The sequence below is a fragment of the Cryptotermes secundus genome, unplaced genomic scaffold, assembly GCF_002891405.2.
Source record: "Cryptotermes secundus unplaced genomic scaffold, Csec_1.0 scaffold279, whole genome shotgun sequence".
NCBI lineage: Eukaryota > Metazoa > Arthropoda > Insecta > Blattodea > Kalotermitidae > Cryptotermes > Cryptotermes secundus.
The window spans coordinates 775735-789769 of NW_019726227.1; the positions used below are offsets into that span (position 1 = coordinate 775735).

General features: G+C 46.1%; 1 protein-coding gene across 1 annotated transcript in view; it reads right to left on the reverse strand.

Moving 5' to 3' along the window:
• Positions 1 to 12857, reverse strand: part of LOC111863997 (tachykinins) — a 146360-nt gene extending 133503 nt beyond the window's left edge. The window contains exon 1 of the mRNA XM_023850879.2: positions 12634 to 12857. The gene's annotated coding sequence lies outside the window, so the exon portion shown is untranslated. The remainder of the gene's footprint in view (positions 1 to 12633) is intronic.
• Between the last annotated feature and the right edge of the window lie 1178 nt (positions 12858 to 14035).

Genomic DNA, 14035 nt, shown 5'->3' on the forward strand with positions numbered 1-14035 from the left:
TGGGTAAGGTTAGGCCAGCAGCACTTCCTACAACATCCATTCCAATTCAGTGTTCACTATTATCCTGCCATCCTGACGCACTGACCGCGTCCTCGCTCTATTCCCAGCCAAGTAGCCGGTCGAAGTTGAACTCCCACGCTCAGAGACTGAGAATGTGATACTGTGCTGCGTGATCAGGGTTGTGAGGCGGTGACAGATGAGTATGTAGGTATGGTGAAGAAGAAACTGGGAGGCAGATGTTCTCACGTGACACTCCGTCCATTAGGAGTGTCACGTGAAGTCAGCCAGGATTGAAACCGGGTCTCCAAACTGAAAAGTCATCACTCAAACACCTGACCTACGGCACGGTCAAGCGTCGTTAAATAAACCATAAAAGGAATCAAATTATTCTCCTTCATTAACGTCTTCCTTCTCTCCCATTTTCTTTCATTCCCCCCCCCCCCCCCCCCCCGTCTCCTTGCATCCCACATCCGTAACAAACTCTGGCCGGAATGTGACGCCGTGTAGTCCAGTAGAAATTCAAGGACTATTCCGAGTAACGTTCTGCCTTGCAAGCGTGCTAGTTCCTTTACTTACTATTACACCCTGAAGATGTAAGCATTTCGTCCCTCCGAAACTTCGATGAACCCAGAAGCCAGTTCTGTTCATGCTCACAGCTGTGAGAACTTCAAATCCAATAAATTCTGTTATGGTGCTCCCTCAATGGGAAATGTTGCACATAGGAACAGTCGCAAGCTGAGAGAATACACGACCAACCCCCTGCACCGGTGGTGTGGGTGGGAAAGGCAGTGTTGCGACTGATTGTGTGCGCAAGGCGTAACATGTGGTCAGGAGACCGTAACGGCCCTCAGCAGGGGCGGAACACTGAACAGGGGTGTCCTCCACGGCACGTGACCGCAGGTGCCCACTTCCGAACAGGAAACGCGACAGCGCTCAAGAGCTGACAGAAATATCAACTTAACCTTCTTCACCGTGTTGCACCTATCTTGAGCCAGCTGCATCCTACCAACCTAAAATTCTGCCTGCTCGGTTCGACTGTCAGTCGGGACACCGGGTATCCCCACTGAGGGAGTTTCGTGGTCTTCCTGTCCCTCCAGGCAAATTCTGAAATAGTACTTCGACCTACGGCCGCTTCCTTCCAGATCCTTTCCAATTCATCATCCATCCTTCCATTCGACGCTATGGAGTCTGAGATACTGAGAGCGTCGTTAAATAAACCACAAAACAAATACATTTTAATATTATCTTCCATATCCGGCTACGCAACATCTGTCAAGCTCTCCTCTTTGCAGAATGTCGAACCAGAATTCGCTGCGCTTTGCATCCTCCATGCATGCTACATGTCCTGTAGTTCTCATCATCCGTGTTGTAGGTCGCATATCTGGGTTGGAAAGATGACACAAAATGTTTACAGAGTTTCGATAGGGAAATCTCTTTAACGGATGGTCACGTGGGGTAGATGGGAGAATAATATTGAGATGAAGTTTCGGAAACAGTTTGTGATGACGGTGAGTTATAATATGAGTGGCAAAACTTCAGGTTAGGCTGCTTGTTTTTAGCATTATGACTTCGTGACACAATTTTCCGACAGCCGCTGTGCTCCAATCCGCTCTTCCTGGGGGAGTGGATTTGATTTAAATCGCTTCTTAGGAGCGCGAGGCGACGTGACGTCACACAACAGCCGTTCTCTTGTTTGAGTGTCTAATTTCCTGGGCCGCTTTCTCAAAGAGAAGAGGAGTCAGCACTCCGGAACTAAAGGAACACAGCCGCAACACATATTCTTCTTCTTCTTACCGTCTCCTTCCTTTCCTTCATCCTTGTTCGACTTCCCACTCTTCCCATTCTATCTCAGCCCCCTTTTCGGCTATCATCGCCCCTTCCTTTTGGTGCAGCTGCAAAGAAGAAATGTAAAAATGCGCCGTACTAGCTTTGCCGTGACTGTCTGTCAGTAATTATCATCTCGAGAACCGCTGAACGGATTTTCATGAAACTTGATATTAGGACATTCCAAATATGGTTAAAATAAATTACTTATTGAGGGCTAAATTCGTTTCTGCGGGCATTTCTAGTGTAATCTGATAGATTTTGATCGCAGCGGTGCATTTCAGGTTGAATGACCGGTCGACCGAACGACTGGCTGATCGAATGATTTCATAGTTCCGAAATGCAGAACTGCCCGAAACAGTAGCATCCAGGCTACACTGTAATCTATTGTAATTCATGCCTCAACTGCGAATTATTCTCACCGAAGTGAAAGATTTGTAAATATGGCAACCCTGGTATCTCTCTCAATATGGAACGAGGATGTCTCAAGGCGCCTATTATCCTTCTGATCCTGAGACTGAGTTGCAGCGACTTTGCTGCCCCCTCGAGGGAGCTTCTCCAACTAGAGCGAGAAGAGGAAATATCACAGCGCAGGAAATAATTTCACTTGTCTCAAACAAACGCGGCCTAAGTAGGCGGCCATCACGGCCTCATGCTGCATCCATTCCGCTCGTGTCACCATGTCTACAGAAATGCTCAAGATACCGCAACTTTAACAGGTGTTGAAGATAAAGCTAAGAAAAGCACCGAGCCTGTACTGACGTCACACATCGGAGTACTTAGTACTGCTAAATATCGGCTTACATCACTTCCCTTTACGTTCTCTTGGAGCCTTGACCTCCGCTGCGACTAGTGCTTATTCTTCCTTGCCATGTACTTCAGCATCCACCTCTTCAATTTCAACTCCCGTGAAGCATTCTCTCTATCTACAATTATACACCCCGTCAACATTACATCTGCAGTTTCGATTCGGCACTGATGTTCATGCGATTTGCATTGTCCTCCGGTTTCTGACATCCTGTAATTTATTTCTGGCGACTACTCACGTTTCGGAGGAGTATGCTGCCTCAAAACTGCACGTCATCAGAACCATGACACAACCTGCTGTTTCCCTTGGTGTCTGTCACTTCGAAGCTGAACTCGCAACCCGGAGAATCGCTGAAATTTCAAGTATCATTGTATACGCGGTACAGTTGTCTCTGTATGTAATCAATTAAGTACTATGCCATGAACATGTATGTGGGGAGTGGAGGTATAGCTCCACCATTCTTGGCCTTGGCACTAGATAGACCTGCGTGGTCAGTATGCGCCCGGTACACTTCGGACAGGAGGCTGGGTGGGCCCAAGAACCGGTGTGGATGCTCTGGAAAAGTGGAAAACCTTGCCCCGCCCCGGCGTTCGAACCCCGGTCATCCAGCCCACAGCCCGTCGTTATACTGATCTCTCCCGACCATTTCTAACTACTACTACTACTACTACTACTACTACTACTATCATCACGTATTTATTTTTGTGTTCATGCTGCAGGACATGACTGTTGATAGCGTTCGCAAGAACCCACAACTGGGCTCTACCCTGAGCCAGATGAATCCAGACCATATTCTGACACGGAATTTCTCTAAGATCAATTTTAATAATATCCCCCATCTACGCCTTGGTTTCCTAAGTGATCCTTTCCTTTATGTGATATGTCCAATGTTATTCTCCTCTTCAGAGTTCATATACACATGGAGTTATGAACACCACTGTCTTCTTGGATATAAGGCAGCATAAAGTGGTAACAGTTTGCAGACGTTTCGGATAAATAGACTGTTTCCAACTTCAGGGTCGAAAAATAAGTCGGACATGCAAGGAACATGCAGTAGCTTTCCTTCATACTCTTCGGCCCTGAAGATAAAGGTAGTGTGTTCCTCCGAAACATCAGTAATCTTCTACCAGACTATACGGCCTCAAATCCAAAAAATGGGACCCTGAATTATACTCTGTGATATAGCGATCCCAGTAACATTTGGTGAAGGTACTGTTTGTAATGCTCCTCATGATGTGACATTATCGAGCTTCCTGCTATTATCATCATTATCGTTGTTGTTTTCGGCAAAACACTCTTTTAATGGACAAGATTATTAACATCAAACAATGCACTGGTTCGGCTGTTTTCAAAGAACATGTGTGTTGGAAGACATGCCACTCCGGCCCATCCTCCAACGAGAAATGTTAGCACCTTGGCGTCATCTCTGTCAATGGACAGCATCCGATAGCTTGTAGCCTGTAGCTAAACAGATGACGCCATTTCAGGATCGCCTCAGTGGGAATATGGCGGACACGGCTGAAGAAAGGAAAAGCAACAGCTCACACTCCTAGAGCGATGTCTTTCAAAATGCGTCACCACTGTTCTCTGAGATTAAATATTTTTATTTATTTATTTGCCGGGTAACTACAAGTATTTTATTGAGACATACGGTAGCTTACTTGGTAGAGGCACAATGCTACAAGTCGGAAGTTCGCGGGTTCGATTTCCGAAGAGGTCATTGGATTTTTCAATTGACCTAACTCTTACCGCCGCACTATGGCCCTGGGGTCGCTTAGCCTCTAACAGAAATGAGTATCAAGAATATTTTTAGGGGTAAAGGGCGGCCGGCGCTTAAGACTGACAACCTCACCGCCATCTGTGAATCAATTGCCGATAGAAATGTGGAAGCCTCGACGTCTCACAACCCTATGGGCCTCCGTGGCCTGTTATAAGGATAGCTTTACCTTTACCTTACTAGTTGGATGCGAGTGGTCAACTTCACGTCCCAGCCGTTCTACCCATCGGAAATTGGGTAGGCCCCAGGGTCGATCTGAGCACCGTGTCAAGAATCGAAACCCGGACCGTCCAGCCCGTATCCCGTCACTATATCGGCTGAGCTACCCGATTCAGTCCATCGCTGGTTCTTGTGGCCTCAAACACAGGAAAGTACGAGTAGCTGCTTTTGAGCGCCAAGACAATCATAGCCCCTTCTTGCACCAAGCAGCACAATTACAGGCCTAGGAGGGGCGACGGGAGGTGGAGAAGGCGCTGACACAAAGGCATTTAGAACCGAAACAAGATGTCCCCCAGGACTCCATATTTCAGTTCATTCTTTCCGTTGAAGCACTCTACCATCAAAGAAAACGCATTCCTTTGAACCTCATCAGATGACCCCTAGAGACTTCCCAGTACATTGTTGCCAACGTAACAAATCAATGTTCTTCGACTGTGATCTTCTGGGATACGATGCCGAGTAGTCTTGTAGATGGCTTGCAACGTAGCACCAACAAGCGCTCCACATTCATCACGCACCGTATCACCGCCCAGGACCCTGCGCTGTGTAGCGGTCACCATTGTGGCGCCGTGTAATCTGGTAGTTACCAAGGTTTCGGTGGAAGTTACTATCTCAAATTACGAGGTACTTTTCTAACCTGCAGATGAAAGCATCAGCTCCCTCCGAAACGATGGTTGTACTGGGCAGCAATTACAGATTCACGCGCATAGAATTATGCTGTAAACATAAAAGTTATGTAAAAAAAGGTTAAGTTACCCCTGTAACAGGCCGTTGAGAGACGTCGAGGCTTCCACATTTCTATAGACAGTTGGCTCACAGATGGCGGTGAGGTTGTCAACCGGTAGGAGAGCCAGAAGGAAAGAGAACACTAGGAAGACACAGATGTGGCTGGGAGGATAATATTAAGATCGATTTTCGAGAGATATGAGTTGGCATGGACTGCATTGATCTGCCTCAGGACGGATAGGGTTCCACAGAATGCTGGGAATTCCCCGAGTGGCTCAATTCCATTGACCTACTTCTGTGCTGTTCTTTACAAACCGGCTTCGCTCGTGCTGTCTTGCTGCACACCAGATAGCTCAGTCACTATAGTGACTATGCTAGGTGTGAAGGTAGGAAAACCTGGGGTTCAATTTCCGATAGGTGACAGAAATATTTCTCTTCACCACAGTGTCCGGACAAGCTGCAGCCCGCCCAACCATCCAGTGGGAACGGGGCTCATTTCCTGCAGCGAAGGCGGCCGGCACGTGTAGCTAATCACTCGGCTTCAGTTTTGTGCCCAGCTTAAGACTGAGTGGAGCTATATTTCCATTCCCCCATACGTCCTCACTGCCGGTAACGGTAGCCGAGCGGTCTAAGGCATGTACTGTCTTCGCTTGCTTGGAAATCGGGATCGTGGGTTCGAATCCCACTCAGGGCATGGATGTTTAGTTTGTGTGTGTGCGTTTTTCTGTGTTTGTGTACAGGTACAGGCCTTGCGACGAGCTGATCACCAGCCCAGGGAGTCCTACCGAATGTGTAAGAACTAGAAAAACCGAAGTGAACGGAGAAGTTCGTGGAGGTAGGCCTAGGCCCACTGGGGCTGTAGTGCCAAGGAAAAAAAATACGTCTTCACTACGTTGTGCGTAATTTAGTACAGTGACCACTTAAATTTCATCACTTCCGTTCGTCTTCATTCTGTATCCCTATAAGCCATTCCTCTTCCTCTCCTGCCTCCACGTCCCACCTCCCACACGCCATTGTTACATCAGCGTTCCGTTGGTTACACGAGACGACGCTCCCTGGGGAGATCAGCAGATCTGACTAGCTAACGCAATTACATCAGAAAACGCAGCCGTCAAGTTACCACAAACTGGTACGATTCGGTTCCTAGTACACGGTTCTCAATCCACCAGCAGCCCGCAAACAACTGACGAGGTACTGCTGCGGGAGCTGACGTTCTCGCGGCGGTCAAGGTGAAGTCTTCCGGGATGTGACGCCGTGTGGGAACATAAGCTGGAAGCGGGAGTGACATGGTCCACGGTACTATCCTACTTTCACCTGAAGGACCAGTGGGAATAGAACAGCCAGTGTCCCAGCTGAGATTCGAACCGGGTACCTTCTGAACACGAATCTAGAGCTTTATCGCTGCGCCAATCTGCTCGATAGGTAAACATTTAAATCTGTCTCTGTGCTTAATTAGTTGAGCATTATGCTGTGAAGACATAGGTAGGAGTTGAGGTACTGCTCCATCCTTGACTTCGGCACTAGATGGAGGTGAGTGGTCAGTTTCATGCTCCGGCCGCTTTACCTCCGGGAAGAGTCCCCGGTGTCCATTGGATAGGAGGTTCGGTGAGCCCCACATCCAATCTGGACGCTGTGGAGAATAGGAAAATGTCGTGGCCTTGACATGACTACTTACATCGAATGAAGAGTGTGAATGGAATATATCAAAACCCCCGTGACATTTTAACGGGGCTGCAGTGTGTATTCCTGACGGCAATGTGACTTGTAATGACTTCTGCTGAGGCGATTTGCTTTATTGACTTACTCAGATACTAAAGTTTGTTCTACGATAACCCTCATTTGTTTGTGTTGGTACACGAACCGGACATAACCCGCAGGTGTCTCCACTTATCGCGGCAATCCGTTGCGTCATCTGTGCAACGCAACTGTCTGCGGGTTGCTTCACGACCCTGACAGTAACCAGACTATAGGCGCCCAGTTGTAGAACGCCTGACAGTCGCATGGCTCTTGGCCGAAGGACATTTTGGGACCCTATTACAATTATATCAGTCGCCATAGCGAATGATGACGGGATGGACAGGCGGGGTTTGATTCCCAGCAGAGACAAAATTTGTCTCTACTCCACAGCATCCAGACCGGCTCTGAGGCCCACCCAGCCTCCTAGCCAATGGAAACCTGGATATTTTTCCCCGGGGGTAAAGCGGCTGGGGCGTGAAGCTGACACTACCCTCCATTTAGTGCAGAGATCAAGCATGGTGGAATTATACCTCCATTCCCTCATGCGCCTTTGTGGCGTGGTGCCTAATTAATTAAGAGCAGGGACAACTACACCTTATCTGCAATTGTGAAAGTATTTTTTTGTTAAACAATTATTGGAAATATAAGAGCACATTTATAGAAAAATGCGAAAATCTCTGAACTAGCAGCCCTTGCTCGAAGGGAACATTAAGTACATAAATTAAGAAGAAAAAAAAGCGTTGCCTTCACTGAGGCTCGCTGATTCATCTCACTCTTGAACAAGGCACAAGACACTTCAGCACTTTGCACTGCTTTCCACGAAACCTAAGCTTTTTCCACAATTCAGAGTTTAAAAATCTGTACTACATCAGGAGAAGTAAGCGACAGACTTATCCGTGTGCTTGAACACTATGCTATGAAGACGTATGGGGGAGTGGAGGTATAGCTTCAAGCCCCGGAAGCTTTAACCCCATGGGAAAGAGTCCTTGCCAAAGAAGGCTGGGTGGGCCCCAGTGCCGGTCTGGACGCTGTGAAGTAGAGATAAACCTTTCGCATCTGCCTGGAATCGAACTCGAGCCATCCATCCCGTATTCCGTCGCTATCCCGTGCCCATAAGCAATACCATGGACAAATGTTAAAATTTCACAGAACAATTCGGGGGCCCCATGTGGCCGCTCTGCCCGCTTACCGGTAAGTCCGCCCCTGGTAACTGATAAACTGAAAGTGATTTAGAAAGAAACTGTTATGATCTAATCGAAGTGTTCTACAAGCATTTGCCTGGAGTGGCTGAGGAAGACAACGGAAACTCCAGTCACGATATCAGGTGTCCTGACTGAGAATCGAACAGAGCTCCACAAGAAGCGATGCCATTGAGTCCACCTGTCTGGATACAAAGTTAAATGGAAAGGTGATTATGAATGACAAACAGAAGAGAGTGCTGAAGGAATCTGCAGCGGCATATTATTTTGTGCCGGCATTCACTGCGAGACTGAGGAAAACCCGTAAAAACTGGAACTGTAAATTCTCCAGAACTCAAACCGGGTGCGTTACGTGTGAGTGGTAACTAACTCGCCTGCAAGTTAGGCAAGCTGCAACTTGAGTCCAGCCATATGCATGTGCGTATCTACAAGCAAATATTGGCAGACAGACACGTTCAAGCCATTACTCTCTCTCTCTCTCTCTCTCTCTCTGACCGGAAATCATTCGCTTTATCAGGCAACAAACCAAGATTGTCTTGAGCAAATAAAACCTACACTAATGACATCTGTTGTGCCAAATGGAGGCTCGTTCCGCTGACACACGCCAACTTACTCCAGGTTCAGAGTCAACATACGATTCATTCTGAACAGTCTTAACCCTTTCCAAGCTACGAACGAGAATTCTCGTTCAGGAACGTCACATTGTGTTTAACATTACCATTGAAACAAATATCTGTCAAGTCTTTTCTTTGTTAATTAAATTTATTTCGGGATGTGACGAAAGGAATTCATGTCTTAAGTTATTATGGATGTTATTACTAAACAAAAGAAGGCTCCCTGCAGGACTGTGGGGAAACGCGGGCAACTTGCGTCTTCCTTGTGTGCATTTTGCACAAGATGCATAAATTAAGCGCGTCACAAGTCACATATGCGCCGTTAATCCGAGTCATTGATCTCGGAAACCACTAGACGGATTTCGATTAAATTTTGTATCAGCGAGTTATACACCGGACTGTCTCGCACATAGGGACCTCGCAAACTGGGCAGGTGATATTGACTTTACTGGTGACAGACTTTGCCGTATCTCAGCCATTTTAATCGCAAAACGACTGTTGCTCTCAACCAATCATAAAGACGCCGAACTCTTTTACGTTTTACTTCTGGCACATGATCTTGCGGTTTATTTAACGACGCTGATTATATCTCTGATTATGCAGCGACAAAAGACAGGACTGGTGAGTAATTAATTGAAAAAAGGGAAGCCGCCGTGGCCTATTCAAGATACTATCCCAGCATCTGTCTGAGGGCTGTAGAAAATCAAGAAGAAATCTTTCATGATAGACGAGTCCCGACCAAGACTCGAACCGAACACTTCCTTAATATGATGACCGCTACATTAACCTGCTCAGTATTCGCGGTAAGAAATTAAAAGTGTGAAGTGCCCTCATATGGTAAGGTTCCCATACCAATTACACAGTTATTAAAGGGAGACAGAACTTACACACAGATATGNCGCTCAGTATTCGCGGTAAGAAATTAAAAGTGTGAAGTGCCCGCATATGGTAAGGTTCCCATATCAAGTTTCATAAAAATCCCTCAATTACACAGTTATTAAAGGGAGACAGAACTTACACACAGATATGATGCTATACTGTACGTTATATGGATTGAACTGGCCACAGATAGCACCAAATCGTGGTCTTGTGTGAACACGGTGATGACTCTTTTATATGAAGTCAAATGTCAAGTTACTATCCACGTACAACTCGTTTATTGCCTGAGTAGACTGTGTTACACAGAACTCGACATGTTTCGGCCTTACAAGGCCATCATCAGGGGAATAACTTATTAAAGGAAAACTCTACACTTCATATGTATATAACTTTAAACCCTTAAAATATCTGGGACATTCACTGTATATAGATAATATATCGGGAAAAGAGTCATATCAAAATATTTAATTTAATCTGAAAGCTTGGAATTCCTTTGCGACTGAATAAAAACATGTACCATGAACTTCGTTATGAAATAGGGGACTTGGTTCAAAGTCAATACAGAACTCGAAGACAAGCGCTTCGGAAAGATTCAAACTTTCGAATATTTACATTGGCGTCGGCGTCGGCGTCGACAGAAGAGAAGCTCACTTAGCTGAGGCACAAAAACTCCAGCCACGGAACATCTCAGTATACTGTGTTTCATTACATGGTTGGTCAGACTGTGGTCAACAATCACTTCAAAGTTACAAATTGTGTCTGATGAATCGATGTACTTGTCATGAGTTTCCAGTAATATTTATTTTTAAGATGGTTGAATTTTAAATTAAACTCTACAGAAAGATTTCATTTTATCTTCTTCGTTGATATGTATATGTTTATTAAAGCATAAATGTCTATTGTTCTGTGTTTGTAGAGCTCAACTTACAGTCGTAATAACTGTGTGTGCAACAAGAACAAGGCCAGCCAACATAAAAGCCGCAGACACTTGAGAGTGGCGTATCTGTCGGGTTCGGTTTACGGCAAGCGTCTAGAGCCTCTGGGTTGCGCATGAAGGGAAATGTGGCAGAAAGTAGAGAGGCAGTGGTTGCAGTTGCACTGTAGGAGTGAAGGTGACGTACTCCTGCTACACCCCATACACATCAAACAGCCCTTACCTCAGTCAGGGGACTACTGAAACCACTGCGCAGTCTGTTGATAGCAGACAGGACTCAATACACGTCCAGTGTTTCAGGTTGAACCTGTTATTTCCTCTTGCTTAAGCAACTGAAGGTACGGGTTAAACCAAGAAGGTTGGTGTGGCGGTAACTTGTATTCGAGATGTTGCCAGTTCGAATCTCGGTCGGGACACTGGCTAGCATGACTGAGGATTCTCGTGGATGTCCTCAGTCCCTCCAGGCAAATGCTGGTATGGTGCCTTGATCAGGCCACAACCGCTAAGACAGCGAGTTTTCCCCCCCATTTTCAACCATCCTACCGTTCGACGTTACACAGCCCGACCACTGACAGCGCCGTCAAATAGGAACCAAAAGTACGCGGGTTCGAAACGAGTCACGTTAACGAGCCAGGAGTAACACAGTCTTCCAGACCCAGATCCTGTATGGATGTCTTTAGTTCATTCTTACACTAAACGAATAAAACTAACATTCAGTACCACCGCGGCGGCTCCGGGTTCGATCCCGAGTCTGGTCAAGTGGGATTTGTGGTGGACAAAGTGGCGTTGGGGCAGGTTTTCTCCGAGTACTTCGGTTTCCCCTGCCAATCTTCATTCCACCAATTGCTCCACAGTCACCCTCACCTATCATCTGGGGCTGGTACAATAGGCCAGAAGTGACCGCAGTACAAGGGGCTTAGTCCCACCCCACTAGCAATAAAAAACATTCAGTAAAGATCATTCTGTCTGAAACCATGTTTCATTTCCTCGACTGCTGGAACGATTTCGATTAAATTTGATATTGTGGTCTGACAGTCCAGTCAGCAGGCTAAATTGATTAGAGCGGTGTTTCATTTCCGGCTAGGTTAGGCTTTTTTCTTTTTGACGCCCCATCCAGACCGGCTCTGCGCCCTGCTGTCGAAACTGTACGGATGTCTCTTTCCCTAGGGGTAAAGCAGCTGTGGCGTGAAGCTAACCACTAACCTCCACCCACAGCCGAAGTTAAGAAAGCGTTGATTTCTACTAGGCCTTGGGTGTTCACAAAGCGGTACTTAAACACAGTCAATTTTATCAACTTTTGCTACGTGGGTTTCGACGAAATTAATTCTTATTGTCTACAATAAAAGTTCTTGAGAGACTTTGTGGGTCATACGGAATCAGTATGATCTATTGTTAACTTCCAGTCGCTAATACTTTGAACTGAGAAAGAACTGTAAGATTTTTCACACAATTAAATTCATGGAACCAAAGATTTCGAGGGAAATTCATGTCTGGAGGTCCGCAGCGCACATATTCAGATCTACAAATGTACACGGAGCCAGGATAGTTCTGTCACAATATGCTACGGGCAGTAGAACTAAATAATCGGGGGTTGTATCTAAAGGGTTCTGAAAATTGGTGTATAACACTCAGAATTATTCGATCTTTTTACTTCGCCCATCGTCCGGTATCTTAAAAACTAGAGAACACAACATTTCGGAAACTGGGTCTGTTGCCATTCTCAAGTGAAGGGGGAGACACCTACTCTGTTGGGTCCCTTAGCAAGAGCTAACCCAAGGCCGGAAAGAGATCCACTTTCCGAAACGTTGAGTTTGTTAACGTGGCAAGAGGCTCAATCATTTCATCACCCAGTCACGGTGCAGGGCTATGGTTTACAACAGCTTGCGAGCAGTAATCTGAACCCTTCCCCCACCTACCTGTTGCTTTGGCAAGGTCTTCAACACGGCTGTCCATAGGCAACGCTCCGGCAATTCCACGCAGGGCCAGTAACTCCATCGTAACTGGTCACAAACTGATTACTCCGTTGTCATAACACGTGAAATGGGCACAAGATTTGTATTCTGTATTCACAAGCACATAACCGCGTCCATTTTCACTAGCACATGTATGAACTTGCAGAGCGGCACGAACGTTCAACTGTTTCTCTCGGTTTCATGTTTGCTACCGTTAGATGACTCTGTAAGCTGAACGTAATACATCAAAAACAATTTACTACTCGATGTATCGTACCAACAACGCGGACAAAGCTGAAACTGCAAAGAATTTTACCTGGCACCAAAGCTACCACAGCAGACTTTGGAAGTCCTGTCTACACGCTGACCTCGCACCAGCGCTTGTATTCAGCTGATGAAGTCCTTTCTATGGAAAACTATCTACCCAACTAACTCCAAGAAGCTGAGCCCTTCTTGAGAAGCCGCCAGTTGTAAAGCTAATAAAAAATTTACCAACATTTTATGGAACCCGAAGTTTCATTACCGTGTTCACAAGAAACCTCCACAGGTCTCTATCCTGGGCCATATCAATCCAGTCCACACCACCCCATACTATCTAAGATTCATTTACTATCATATACCGATCTACATCTTGATCTTCCTAGTGATCTCTTTCCTTCTGGCTTTCCCACCAATATCCTATATGATTTCCTCTTCTCCCCCATTCGGGCTACATGCCCTGCCCACCATATCTTACTTAACTTGATCATTCTAATTACACTTTGCGAAGTACAAATATTCTTCTCAGCACCCTGTTCTCAAACACCATTAGTCTATGTTCCTCCCTTAATGTCTGAGATAAGTTTCACATCCATGCAGAACCGCGGATTTGAGATCTGAGGAGCCAGGGTAGCGTGATCTGTACAGGGACTGGCTATGGGCTGGAGTTCGAGTCTCAGTAGCATAAAGAATTTTCTCTTCTCTATGTCCAGACCGGCTCTGGGGTCCACCCAACCTCCTATCTAAAGTGTGCCGGGGACTCTTTCCCGGGGGTAAAGCGGCTGGGGCGTGAAGCCTACCACTCACCTCCAGCAAGTGCCGAAGTCAAGAAAATGTGGATCTATACATCCATTCCCCCATACGCCTTTATGGCGTGGTGCTTAATTCGTTTAGCACCGGGGCAACTTTACCTTTACCTTACAGAACCACAGGCAAAATTATAGTTTTGTATATTCTAATGTTTACGTTTTCAGACAGCAGACGAGTAGACGAAAAGTTCTGGACTGAATGGCAACAAGCATTACCAGAATTCAGTCTCTTCTTTCTATGGAAATTTAAGGTTAAAGACTGGACACAGTGAGACCGCCATTAAATAAAAAATTGTTAG